Here is a 14,611-nt window from a genome sequence, read left to right on the forward strand (position 1 = left end):
CGAGCAAACTATAATAAAAATCATACTTTAATTACCTGTGCAACAATTTTGGAATACCATACAATTCTTAGAATTGTTTTCTTTGATCCCCAAAATGCTTTTTTAAATGACTCATACCTATTACTCTTTGAGTAGTCTTTAATTCTTGCTTAGGCGTCTATATGCAGTCATTATCTTAATGAGCATTATATTAGTACCGTTATGCAGTTATTCATTGAATTATGTTAAGTATATCTAAATTACATGCACATTTATATTCAATATTCTTATATTCATTCGTGCACTATTCGTGCACTAGTATATTACTGGATTGATTATCATACACTTATAAATATCCTATCTAGTATATTACAGTAAAATCCATTGATCATTCTTATCTAATCCTGTAATTATTTTTCTCTCTTTGCAGGTAAGTTCTTTTATGCATCTAGGATGCACTGTCGATTTTTTTAATATGAATCTGCCGTATGTGAGTAACTGCTTAAAATTCTTATTTATCTATTACATTACGAAGTAGCAAAATTTATGTAATAGTAAAATAATTTAATACTTTATTCTAATGCTTTGTGGAATAATTTTAAAATATTTTTCGCCAATAATTATTTCGTATTTCCATAGATACTGGCGAATTCGATAAAAATCATAGTATTAAATGAAAAATTTAAAATGTCCCTATACTTTACAAACGATCAAAGGAGGCTTTTAATTCCTTATGAGCGCTTTTAATCTCTTCAGCGGCCTCTCACTAAGTTTCTTGCCGAAGACTGTGTTTATATAAATAAATATGTCCCAGCAAAGTCACCGGAAATGGTCTATCGGGTTCTTAATTTCCTGTTTGCTAAACAAAAAAACTTGTTTACTTCCAAACTAGTATTCTCTATGACTTGTCTAGGTTTTAATTTCTCTAAAATTTTGAATATTCGACTAATCAGTATTATCACTGCCAAATCGTGTTTGTTGTAGCATCTTTGTGTTCTGGTTTTCTAAAATGGTGACATTAGTATTTAGTCTAATCTTGATGGAGCGTTGGGAGTTCACCAGCGGCTCAACTCGCTGGCCAAATCAAAACTCAAAAACACATATTTATGTTCTTCATAACCTTGGTATTGTATTTCTATCATTTTCCAAACTTATTTCTAATTAACATACTCGTATATATTTATCCTGTTCAATACTTAATGAATTAATTCTTATTTTTCATTCATCTCTTAAAATATATAAATCTACCTTCATGATCTAGTTGTTATATTTCTTTCCTTACTTTTGCTCTATATGTTGTTTTTAAAATTGTGTTCTTTCTTGCCTTTCACGCTTCTTATAGCACGTCGTAAAGACATTACAGAAGCATTTCAGCTAAGCTGTTATGTTTGCTTCCTTTCCCTATCATTTTTTGTTTGGTTAGAAAATATGTCTTAATCAACCATTCTTTGTCTAGTTATTGATATTGAAATAGATTAATTTAGCATAAAGTTGTTATAGTCAATTGTGAAAAAATTACTTCTTGCTTAAAAGAAGCCATTAAAACCAGGCCTAAATGATACTGAAATAAAATAAAAATTGCTTAACATAAACACACCATGTATACACAATGTAACAATTCTAGTTTTTCTCTGAATTTATTTTTAAGAAAACATCCGAGATTGATTTTTCTTAAAGATATGTGCATAAACTGATAAATCAGAAAGAATTACTTCAGATGATACTGAGAAATCTGATCATTCGTTGCATCTTATTAATATTTCTGCAACATCTGCTGAGTAGGTTACAAATCGAATCTCCAACTACATATCTGAAACCACTTATCTAACGTGCTCTGATCTACTCCAGCTCTAAATAGCAACTTACTGTCTTTCCCTTTTATTGAGAACATTGTAGCAGATTCTTAAATTCTATAAGCATTTACAAGATTTGTCACTGTCACTAGAAATTTTACTTTGCAATCAAGTTTGATTGCAATATCTCTTTCTCTAAGTGTAATTTTAACTACAAACCATTTGGATATTGAATTTTTAAATTTCATTTTTAACCGAATTATTGCACTTCGGAGAATACTCTATAAAAGTTCCAAACATACAAGCATGCACCTTAAAGTGACTGATTTTTGACTCAGATCTCGCTTGTTTACCATCACTTCTCACAATTGGGTAATGCAAATTTTTTATAGTATTCATAGTGTTGTTTTGATCTAACTTAGTCTACTTCTAGTTAATAGTAAAACATTACAATTCTCTAAATATCTAGTGTCCCTTTGATTAAAGTTCTAAATCAACTTAAAATTACTTAGCCTCTAATCAAGAATGAAAGAGTTTGGGTTTTAAAATACCTCTACCTGCATGTTGAAATCGTCTTCAGACCGATACAAAAATGCTTAAGCCTCACAGTATTCTCCAACTATGTTAAATTATTGGCTAGAACTGTTGAAATGACTATATTTAAGCACTATAGAACTGTTCTTCTGGAATGGAACATAGGGCGTAAGCCACACAAATCTGCACCATGTTGAAATATATAATGTGAGGTACACTTCTTCAATTTATAAATGTGCAAGTAAAATTTTCCTTAAAATTGTAACGTTGGCAACAACGCATTCTGACAAGTGAGTGTGAAGAGGGGAAGGAATGAAAAAAAGAAACAAGATTTACGAACACAGCTCACAGTTTGCTGTTTGGAATTCTCTTTTGTTACTTCATATAATGATACTTTTAGCACAAAACGGTATCTTAGCAGTAATGCAGAAAACTTTGTTAAAGAAAACACACACGCTTCTCGAGGGGGGAAAAAAGATCGTGATAGAAAAGAAGGGTTGTTAAGGAGTTCGTTCTCTATCAACACAAGTGAAGGAGTGTCGTTTAGTTGTTGCGATCGCCACATGTGTTAAGTGGTCTGTTTTTCTGTTGATGTAGTACTTTCGAACCTAGTTCGAATCCCACTCGATGCTTTTATTTTTATTTTGTAACTTTTTGGTTATTCTTGCTGTACACTTTTATAGTATATGTTTTACACGGAGAAGATTGACAACTTTCTAATTTATCCAAAAATAAGAAGGCGTACAGGGGTAAAACTTTTTCTATATATCCCAATGTGATTCCTTCTTACTGTAAATCACTTCCTGCATTGATCCATAAGATTTTCGTAAACCTGTAAATAAATCCGAAGTTCTAGTGTTCAGGAAATCCTATAAGCCCTAATACCTCCTTCACAACTTTCAGAACTCAGTTTATATTATTATTATTATTATTATTATTATTATTATTATTATTATTATTATTATTATTATTATTATTATTATTATTAAATACGGGATAGAAAAGGCTTGAGGGTATTAAATTTGAGACATTTTATTTCCTCCCAGTTTGTTTTACACCCATGGACCCAGGCTGTTACACCTATACACCTTATATTGTCTTGGTGTATCAGAACCATCTTTGATAGGTTTTCACGACGATCTCGCATTTCTTCACTTAAACGTCTTAATAGATCTCAATAGTATTACCGTTTGCTAGAGTCTCATAAAACATTGGCTATCACCTTACTCCGAACAATCTCACATGAGTAATTTGGAAGTGGAGATAAGGTGTGTTTTCTACTGCTTTCAAATCGGTTTTGTCTCAGGTTCAAGGTAGTGGATGTGAGCCATACATTGAATAATGATTTTTTTTTTCTAAAACTTGGTTGTATCCTCTTTATAAAGGTAAATGGTGTGCTTAAAAGTGAGCACTCTTTCACGTTCTCCTAGAGAAAAGTTTGTCTGAGGAGAAATCGAAATAAGTTGTGGCCATACTGGGACACTATTTGATATATCTTACCGCGCAGGGCGATATTTCATCTTCGAGGTTAAAAGTACACTTACAAAGAACACTGAACTCGCTTCCGACTGTATTCAGCATCCTGATTTGAGAACCTGTCTCGTTAATGTTTTCCTTATGCTCTGTCACATATTTGTATCTTCAAGACTTCATCAGAGGATGATGTAACTTCTGATACAAAATGGCTATAATTTATATAGCACACCAATGGTTTTGATTCTGCAATACTATGTCATGAATAACATCAACGTTTTCTGGCTCAGTATTATTGAAGGTGCACCGCAACGAAGTTCATTAACAATGAACGTCTGACCTTTTAGAAATCTGCAACTCAATTTCTGACAGTAGCATTAGAAGTTGCACGGTTCCTAACTTCAAGGGTAATTTTTACAAATTTAATTTATCCTCATATTAAATTTGCCCCCCTCCCCCCAAAAAAATTCTGCGTATCCTTGATAGTGTGCACACATTCGATAAGGTGTTTGTATTGTGATGAGTCATGGCTCCATTTAAATAGTTACATGTGTGTTATATCAAGTTTCGCTTACAGATAGAGCAAGAGAAGAATTTTAAGAAAATGCGGGGACATGGAAGAATTAGAAAGAGTTGCAAAATACATCAAGGGTCTACAAGGTGACATCTATGGAAACTTCGGAGGAAACAAGGGGAGTATTATGATGGCAGTAAAAAATAAGAATGGGAAGGTAGTCAGCGAGAGAAGTAAAGTCTTACGAAGACGGAAACGATATGTTGAGAACTTATATGAGAGCGGGGATAAACCATGTGGCCTAGATGTTGAAGTAAAGATTGAAGAAAACGAGGATGATAAAGGATTTAGTATTCTGCGGGATGAGTTTGAAAAAGCTATATCCGAAATTAGAAATGGAAAAACTACCGTGATAGATCATTTATCGATTGAATTCATTAAAAGTGTGCGAGACAAGGGCAAGAAAGAATTGTTCCGAATCTGCAGTGAAATGTATGAAACAGGAGAATGAAACTGAATATGTGAAACAGAACAATGTAAGTAGCTGCTAAGCTTCGTTCTTGAAGTTAAGAAATTGAGAAATTTCGCACTTCAAACAATAGATCAGCGATACTCTCGTTGCTGATAAAAAAAAAAAAAAGTAAATAAAAGTCAATCAATAGGCACAGAACTACTATTTTTGGTCTTCTTCCTCTTACATGCTACTTGCCTATTTAATTCCATGTAAGTGATTGTGAAATCTGCTTGCAATACAAGAAGCAGGGCCGCCCACAGGGAGGATGTATGACGCAAGCTGCGCCATTGAGAAAAATTTTGGGGGGGATTTTACTCTACTTTCGAACTAGCAATTTTACTGTCGGAATAGTATTAAAACACGATTTTGAGAAGCTAATTTTCAAAAATTTTCCGGGGTGAACCCCCGTACGCCCTGCTTCGATACTCGATGAATGAAGTACCGCGCAAGTAGCCGTATGTAAGGAAAGGTTGGTTCGTTTCAAGAGAGAAAAAATGAAATGAAATCTTTAAGTTTTACGTCCCATGCTTATGCCGGTTAGGCTAAAGAAGACGGTGATAATGAGAAATCAGTGAGGTGGTTGAATGAAGAAAGTGGGAGGAAACGGGAGAACCCCGAGAAAACCAACGAGCACGGTGTTTGTCCACCACAAAGTCCACACGGCGCGAGCTGGGATCGAACCAGGGACCCCAAGCACCGGAGGTGAACGCTCTACCACTGAGCTACCGCACCCCCTATTTTTAAGAGAGAAGGGCCGCCCACAGCAGGGATGAATGGCACAAGTTGTGCCATCGAGAAAAAAATTGGGGGGGAATAAAAAAATTGGGGAAGAATTTTACTCTAATGTCGAATAAGTAATTTTGCTGTCGTCAGAATAATATTGGAACACGATGCGATTCTTTTTTAAATCTCGAGAATGAATCCCCCTACCCCCTGCTTAGAAACTCTATGAATGAAGTACAGCGCGAGTTGCTATATGAAAGGATGGCGCCAAGTTCTGGTGAACAACAGATACAAACACTCAAGGAATCACTTTCAAATTTAGATTTGAAACTTGCCTATGTTGTCTGTTGAAAATTATAAAGTAGTTTGACATAATTGTGAGTTAGTGGTAACCATACAGACAACAGCCAAATTTCAAATCTAAATTTGAAGTGAGCCAGTGAGTGTTTGTAACTGTTGTCCACCAGAACTTGGCGCCTATTTTTGTGATTTCAATTCTTTTTAAGGCCACTCGTACTTGGGTCTTTTACAGGAATGTTTTTTGCTGGATATCACTTCTTTTTGTAGGCTAATTTCGAGGATAACATTTTCTTTTGGTATCAAACTCAATAACTTGTAACTTGCGTCTTACTTTTCATGTACAAGGAATTATATCAATATTTTGTAAAGAAAAAAATAATACTACTAATCTATATATATAAAAGAGAACGCACAAATCCTTTGTTACCTCATCACGCTAATACGGCTGAACCAATTTCTTTTATTTTTGGGGGGTTATTAGGATTTGGACCCTAGATGGTTTTTATCATATCATTTTAATTTTTAATTACCAGTGTCTTGAGATAATTGACCATTCAAGTGTCCATAACGTACAAATCCTTTGTTAGTTCATCATAGGTAAAAATAAACGTATTTATATGCAACCCGCATGACCGTGTAACTCGGCGGGTTAACATAAATGACAGGCGATATAATGTTAACATTTACTGCAATCTACTATGGTTTTTATCATATCACTTGAAAGCGAAAACTTCCGGGGTGACCGCAGCGAAGCGGGGCGGGTTAACATAAATGACAGGCGATATAATGTTAACATTTACTGCAATCTTCTATGGTTTTTATCATATCACTTGAAAGCGAAAAAGTAAAAATTATCTAAGTAACAAAGTTTATTGCGTTCCGGGGTGACCGCAGCGAAGCGGGGTGAACGCTGCTAGTTGTAAAAAAAAAAAAGAATACCTGTGTCATACACAGTGTGTAGAAGTTTTTATACCCTTCAATACCCTTATAGAACATATTTAGTATTGTACACTACCAAGACTACTAATAAAAGTAATGCCATTTTTATAATTACTACTCCCCCTACTACTACTACAAGCATTCTATAATGCTACTACAGGAAATAAAAACAACAACGAAAATAACAATTACTAGTACTATAAAAACTACTGCTACACTGGGCAATTGTTTTTAGAGGACTTGAGTTTTGAGGAGGGAAGAGATTATTAGTTTTGGGGGGAGTGCGCCATCAGCTTTGGGGGGGATGGGCACCCCTGACAAGAAGTATATAATGCTTTTAAGTATACAAAAGACAATCACTGATATTAAGTTGCTTTGTGACTATATTGTAGGAATATGAACACAAGATACCAATGTTCGATTCTCAGTGAGAAGTTACGTGGTTCGGATATCACCTTAAGCTCTAGTTACAGCTTTCCAACTTTAGTGTCGCGACATCCTTGAGTAGCATCAAGCATATTGCGAGATTTGTTTCTGACACAAATTCAGAACATAAAACGAATGAACTTGTGATAAAAATAAATTATCTTCTTTTCGTTCAGCGTATTGACTGCGTGATGGAGATGTTGATTTCTGCAATTTTGTGCGAGTAAAATTCAAAGATTACACTAGATATTCCATTCTTAATGTTATATATTGTTGCTATCTATAGGTTTGCTTTAACGCTTCTTTTCTCGACATCTTAGCTATTTGCAAGAGTTGCTGTGTTAGCTGTTTTCCTCAAGTTTGTTTCTTTGTTTCGTGATATGTATCAGTTTACAAATTGAAAATGGTACATTCATATTCATATCGTCTTTATTGCAGAAAATTCAGAGGACATCAAAAGCATTACAATCGTCAGATCTTGAAGTTACAGATTAAAATAGATACAGAGTATTTACAGATATGGAAAAATCAAATATATATAAATTCTCGATTGTAATTCTAATAAAATACAAAGAATAACGATTACAACACAATACAATATATAACTATTCGTACTATACATGTCTATTCATTTTTCTCATAGTTCTTCAATACTGTGTTGTTTTTCACTTTAACTGCTTTGTAATTTCTTAAAACTCTTCTATATCATATATTGGATTATTTAATAAGAGTGATTTGAGTTTACTTTTAAAAGCACCCACTTCAGCATCTCTCAGTGCTTTCGGAAGAGTGTTGAATAATTTTGTGGACGTACCAATAAAACTCAGTGTATTACAATTATACCAAAACACAAAAGTCATTATATTATTTTTGTATCTTGTGTTATATGAATGATACCTGGAATGTTCAAGGAAGTTACCTCTGTTGTCTTTTACATACATTAAACATTAAAAAGAAAAAATAGCAGGAAGAGTCATTATTTTGAGTAGTTTAAAGCTAGGTTTGCAGTGACTGCAAGAAGAAAGACTACATAACAATCTGACAGGTTTCTTTTGCAGCTTTAAAAGCTTATAAGTGTTACTAGATCCACCCCAAAGAATAGTACCACATGATAGAAAGCTATGGATTTGGACAAAATAAACAATTCTTAAGATTTTCAAACTAACGCAATTTCTTAATTTTCTCAACATGCATATACCCTTTGTTACACTAGCTGTCGTGATTTCAATGTGATTATACCAGTTTAATTTTGAATCAAGTTCAAATCCCAAAAAATTAAGTTTAAAATCTTCTCTGTAATCTAGATTGTTATATGTAACATTAAGATCTTATATTTTACTCAGGTTTAAACACACAAGGTTTGCAGTACACCAATCTTCAACTATAGTTGTTATATCTTGAGGTAATTGTTATCAAGGCATCCTGATTTAGAACTTCAACAACAGACTTCAAAGTCATCACCGAAAAGATAGCCTTTAGCGGGAATAGTAGCTACTTTGGGAAGGTCATTGATATAAATAAGGAATAAAATGGGACCCAGAAGAGATCCCTGTGGTACCCCAGAACCCACTTGCAAGTATTTGGAGTTCGAATTATGGAATTCTGCTTTTTGATATCTATCTGATAAGTATGACTTAATAAGGTTTAACGCATCATGTTGAAAATTTACTCAAAATAATCTTATGAGATACCGTATCGAACGCTTTTGATAAGTCATAAAATCTAACTTTAGTAAAATATTTAATTTCTAAGGTGTCTAAAAGATCTTTAACTAAAGAATTTGTTGCTCTAGTTGTACCTAATCCTTCTCTATATCCAAATTGGGAGCTACTAAACAATGAGTTACTCTCAAAATATTTAACTATTTGATCATTGAGCAATATTTCGACAAGTTTGGCTACTGCAGGGATTATAGATATAGGTCTATAGTTGTCACATTCTGAATTATTGCCCGTTTTGTGCAATGGAATTACTTTAACATATTTTAACATATCAGGAAATATCGACTCTAATATGCAACTGTTGACAATGTGTGTTAAAGTTTCAACAATAAAATGTATGTCACTTTTAAGTATAATAGAATTAACACCATATACATCACAGGTACTACTGTTTTCCATCTTAAATTGTTTTTCCAACGTCCTTAACAGTTACTAATTTGAAGCTAAAAGTACAAGATGGTTGAGGAATAGAATTCAGATAATTTCTACTAGGAGTTTTTGACTTAATCTACTTTACTATTTCATTTATTTTATTAATGAAAAATCCTTTAAATCTGAAGCAATAATTGAAGTAGGTTTTCATTTTTCCTAGTTAAATTACATTCCCTTCTTACAATATTCCACATGGCCTTACTTTTGTTTCCAGCATTATTTATTAGTGAGTCATTATTTTCTATCCTGGTCTCTTCCAATAACTTCCTAAATTGCTTTTTATATTTTACATGAAGTTCTTTAAATCAGTTATTGCCAGTGCTTATGTAGAAATCATAATACATGTTACATAGATCTTTAACTCGATCTAGTTCTATGCTATTAACTTTGTTTGCTTTAGGCATCGTCGATTTGCCTTTTAATGGCTTTAAGGGAAATGCAGTTTCAGCTGCGTAAATCAATGAATTCAACAAAAACGTAATTTTAAAATCAATTGAAGGTTCTAAATACAGTACATACTGGTCCAATCAACGTTACTTAAAAGATGTCTAAAAGTAACTTTACTATAATCAGTGATGTTGCGTACCAGTTGCTTAGTATGCACCTGAGAATTAGAACTATATTTCTTGTATCTGCCATTTTTCGTAACAGTTAAATCTAAGCTACCTATTACTGGCCCATGTCTGAAATCCAAGTTTTTAACACATAACACTCATACTACTACTATTGTTAGTAACAATATTGTCTATGAAACTCCCTCCATTGGGTGGGTTAGGTTTAGCCACTTGTGTTGATATGCTTGGGCCGAAAGAGGATATGGCCTTACTCTCTTGGCACTCTATACTTTTTCTTTTTCTAAAATCAACGTTAAAATCAGCGCACAGAAATATTCTACAATTGTATTTACAAACATACTCCAAGATGCAGCTTAACCTATCTAAAAATAAATCAGAATTCTTATTCTCTGTATTTGGTCTGTACAAGGAAATAATTATTTTGAAATTTACAAGGTGTATAGCTGTTACTTCAAATTCCCTCTCAACTGAAAATCCCGTAACACCTTCTAAGCGTTTATAATATATACCGTTTTTTAACATAAACAGCCGCCATGTTGTCGGGCGGGTCTACAGGAATAGTTTGCAATGTTGTAGCCGTTCATATTGTGAAGTTTAATCTCGTTATAATTAAGCCAGTGTTCTACCATGCATACCACAACTAAACTTATATCTAAATCTTGTATAAAACTGGCTGCTGAGGGAAATTTATTGGAGAGACCTTGTACATTCCAATGAAAGATGCTAAACTTATTATAAAGTCCTACTTCATGCTTATTTAATTTTTCCTTGTCAAGATCCAATTGTTTGAGGTTCTTACTCTGTCTTTATTGACCGATCAGAATTGAAACAAGCTGAGCCTATTTTATCGGTCATAAAGTTAGATTTTGGAAGTTTACTGATGCTAGCTCATCTAAAGATTCTTTAGGCCAACCAATTGGAATAATGTTAGAAACAGTAGATATATTTGAAGTTATTGATTTGTTTACAATGTCAATGATCTTAACAGATTAGGCAAAATGTATGTAACTGACAAGATGGAGGCCATGTGAAGTATGATACCTCTTTCCTAATCTACTTATATCTACAAATGTAACATTATTGAAATATTTACAAAGTTTGCGCATATCTTACGGAATACTCCAGAAATTGACAGATTTGTCAGAAAAACCTTGTTTATGTGAGTCATTCAACCGTCACATGAGGGTATCATTTTTTAATTATTATTTTGAATCTGTAAACGTAAAGTTTTGTACCTCTGAAAATAGTGTTTAATAAACGTATTATAATGGGCAAATCATCAATAAACAATGAACATTTCTTCGAATTAAACAGTCTTTGTTACAGTTGAGTTTTTATTTTGTATTTTCAATGAATGGATGTTCTATAAAACCGTGTGTACTAATACGGTATTACCACAAGGAAAGAGGTTAGAAAACACTGTTCTAGATTCACGTTTCATACAGCCTCGTTGCTGAAAAGTAACGTTAAACTCCACAACCAACGAATTTCAACGTTGATGACTTAAGACAGCATTCTCTTCCTTCGTTGGATTGGAGTTTAGCGTTTCTTTCAGCACCGAGAATATATGAGACGTAGACCTACGGCTATAGCCTAACGTTGGATCCGGTCTACATGAGCTCTTATTGGGAATCGAACCCGGGTCTCCCATGCTAAAAGCATGTACGCCAACCACACAGTCACAAGAGTTAGTTATATCATAGTGTTAATTTGCAACTGCTATTGATTATGCATTGGAAAGTCAGCGATAGGCCTCGGGTGCTTTTCTTATTTTCTTCAAATAAGTAAACTTGTATTCTGATATTGATGGCAACACTGAAACAGAAGAGGTAGAAGGAGAGAGGATCATCGTAGAAAAAGAGTTGTATCAAGCGTCAGTTGGTACGTAAAACCACTAACTGTGTGTGGTGTTATTATTCTGGTTTTTCTGCAATGGATCTCCAGAGGATTATTTAACTACATCTACGTATATATATACATTCACTACCATGAGTGACCTACTCCCCCATCCTCTTTTAGATCCTGCTAAACGTTATTTCTATCATTGGGAAGGTGAACTTTCAGAATAATATTATAGCCAAGGGACCTTCGTTCAGCCATCAAAATAGCCGTTTCACAGTTTTTGTTTCATCTTCTACCTTCAGTTGGCTGTCGAAATACAGCGTTCGAAATGTTCATGACATGTTCGTTCAAATACACAAGCACAGACTTGCTAATGGATATATTTATAAGGGTATATGTCTACATCCAATGCAACTTAGATGGGGCGAACGTAATATTACTCTATTTTGTAATTGAACGGGATAAAATCTGAAGTATATCTGACGTTATACAAGGTGAGCACAACGTCAAACTCCAATTTCTGAATGATTTAAGTAAAGCTTATAGTCATCAATTTTTTTTATCGAAAACTTCAAATACTTCAAAACACCAACATTATTCCAAGAGACGATTATTATTAGTCCAGTTCTTGGAAGGAGTAAGAATAAATTTCATCCATTTTAGAGCTTAAATTATATAAAAAGATGTGATGTCAACATTTTTCACGAAATGATTTTAAGCAAATAAAATGGAAATAATGCACAATTGAATTAAGTGAATGACTATTTTCAAACGAGTTCACTTTTCTATAAATAATAATAATAAAAGAGAATTTTATATTTTTGAAAATATTTCTGACTTTATTTCAGTTTATCGTCTCTTTCAGCAGCAAAGCTGTATGAGACCTAGATCTATAGCACAGCGTGAGATCTGAACAATATGAGGTCGCTCCAAGAATCTAATCCGGGTCTCCCGCGCCAAAGGCGTGTAAGCTATCCATTTATTCAGGAGATAGCTTATATTTTTGAAAAGAGAATGCTACGTAGAGATATATCAATGGCTTAAGAGATCTTTCAATTTATTTTTGTTATATGTGTTTTTGTTATGGTTTTGTTATCCCTATGAATCAAAATGGGTAAGTTTAATATCTATATTTAATATTCCTCTTATCATGATAATTGACGGCAAACACAAATTTCAAATTATTATTTGTGTAAATCAGATGCAACTTGAAAGTAACTCGCTGAATTGTATAGACTAAAGTGGCCCTTAACTATAGGTAATTTTCCGAAAGTTAAGACGTTTTCTGCTCATATTCCCTAATCCTGTGCCAATCAACAAAAAGGCAGAATCTGCAAAATTTCTAGTCAATCGAATAACTTCTAGCGACTCTCAAACTTATTGAATTTGGAACATAGCATAAGCACCTTTTCAAATTCAGGCATTTCAAAAGATTTTTTAAAAATACTTTGTCAAGTAGGTGCTATATCATCTATTTGTCCATTCATTCTAATACCATGGTTCGTACTCAATTCTCTCCAAAATGAAACGCACTTTCACATAGAGGTACCTCACACATGTGTGCATGGCTTACACGGGAAGGAAAATTCAGGAGAATTCGCAAAATTTCCTTCCAAAAGTTTCTTTTTTTTTATTAATTTCAAATTTTAAAAAGTTCCTATTTTTAATAAAAGAAACTTTTTGCGCTTTTTGGATAAGAGTATACGTCTCTGGATAAGAGTACACATCCCGAATGCACTGCACCTTGAAAAATACTATCAGATATAGACAATGCATATGCCAAATTTAATTTCGACGTCTTCAATAGTTATGTGCGGGAAATTATTTAATAATGCTATACGGCTCATTTTCCAATACTTCTGTATGTATTTTAAACTGAAATGAGTGATAAACAAAGTAAACAAACCTCTTTTGCCCTTTTGCTGAAAAGGAAAAGATAAGAATTCTGCCACTTTATATACAAAGCACAATAGGAACATACAGGTGCTGATACGAAAACTTCTTGAGAGGGCCGCAGTTCTGCAAATACAGGTTTCCCATGTTTTTTCTTTTTTTTCCTGCTGAGTTCAACTTAGAATGTTAACTTCCAAGTTTCGGTATCCTCTACATTTGGCATTTTTACATTATAACAACTCCATTTGATTTGCTTTCTTCTGGTAACTTATTGTTGATTAACCGACATGCCTAGTTTTATTATACGCTGAAAGAAAGCAAAAAAATTGCATACACTACAATTCTATAGTTTGATTGTATCTTTCCAAGTTCGAAAGTTTGTTACGAAATAGTAAAAATAAGTTGTAGGTCTATCTTAGCACAACTTCAACAATGAAAAGGAGTATTTGTATTTCACACAAATCTTGTTTCTTGTTCTGTACATAACTTCTGTTCTATAAACTAGCAAATTTTCCTACAGCGAAAAAAGGTAGTCCTTCATTAATGCACTTTTATCGTGTAACTAGTTTGTAAATCCAAATTGAAAGTAAGTCTATAACCAATAACTTGGGAACTAAAGGTCTCCACTTGACCAAAATTTTAAACATCGATAAGCTTTAACAAGCTTAATACGTGTGTGAAACACCATAGTTTTGCATGTATTTGATTCTTCAGTCATTGATTATCAAACTTGGGGTTGAAAAATGAAAGGTTTCTAATCAGTATTGCATGCTTTTGTTACGAGTTGTTCTACATAATCTTCACGATCCTAACATGTATAAGTATATATATATATATATATATATATATATATATATATATATATATATATATATATATATATATATATATATATATATATATATATATATATATATATATAATATTGTAGTAGGTAGGACAAATGAACAGGA

General features: G+C 33.2%; 1 protein-coding gene across 3 annotated transcripts in view; it reads left to right on the top strand.

The window, feature by feature from the left end:
- The window catches only part of LOC145690438 (uncharacterized), a 467,263-nt gene that overhangs the window by 202,738 nt on the left and 249,914 nt on the right, over positions 1-14,611 (top strand). The gene's annotated exons all lie outside the window — the stretch shown is intronic.

This window comes from Thermobia domestica, chromosome 1, assembly GCF_964235325.1.
Source record: "Thermobia domestica chromosome 1, izTheDome1.hap1.1, whole genome shotgun sequence".
NCBI classification, from domain to species: domain Eukaryota; kingdom Metazoa; phylum Arthropoda; class Insecta; order Zygentoma; family Lepismatidae; genus Thermobia; species Thermobia domestica.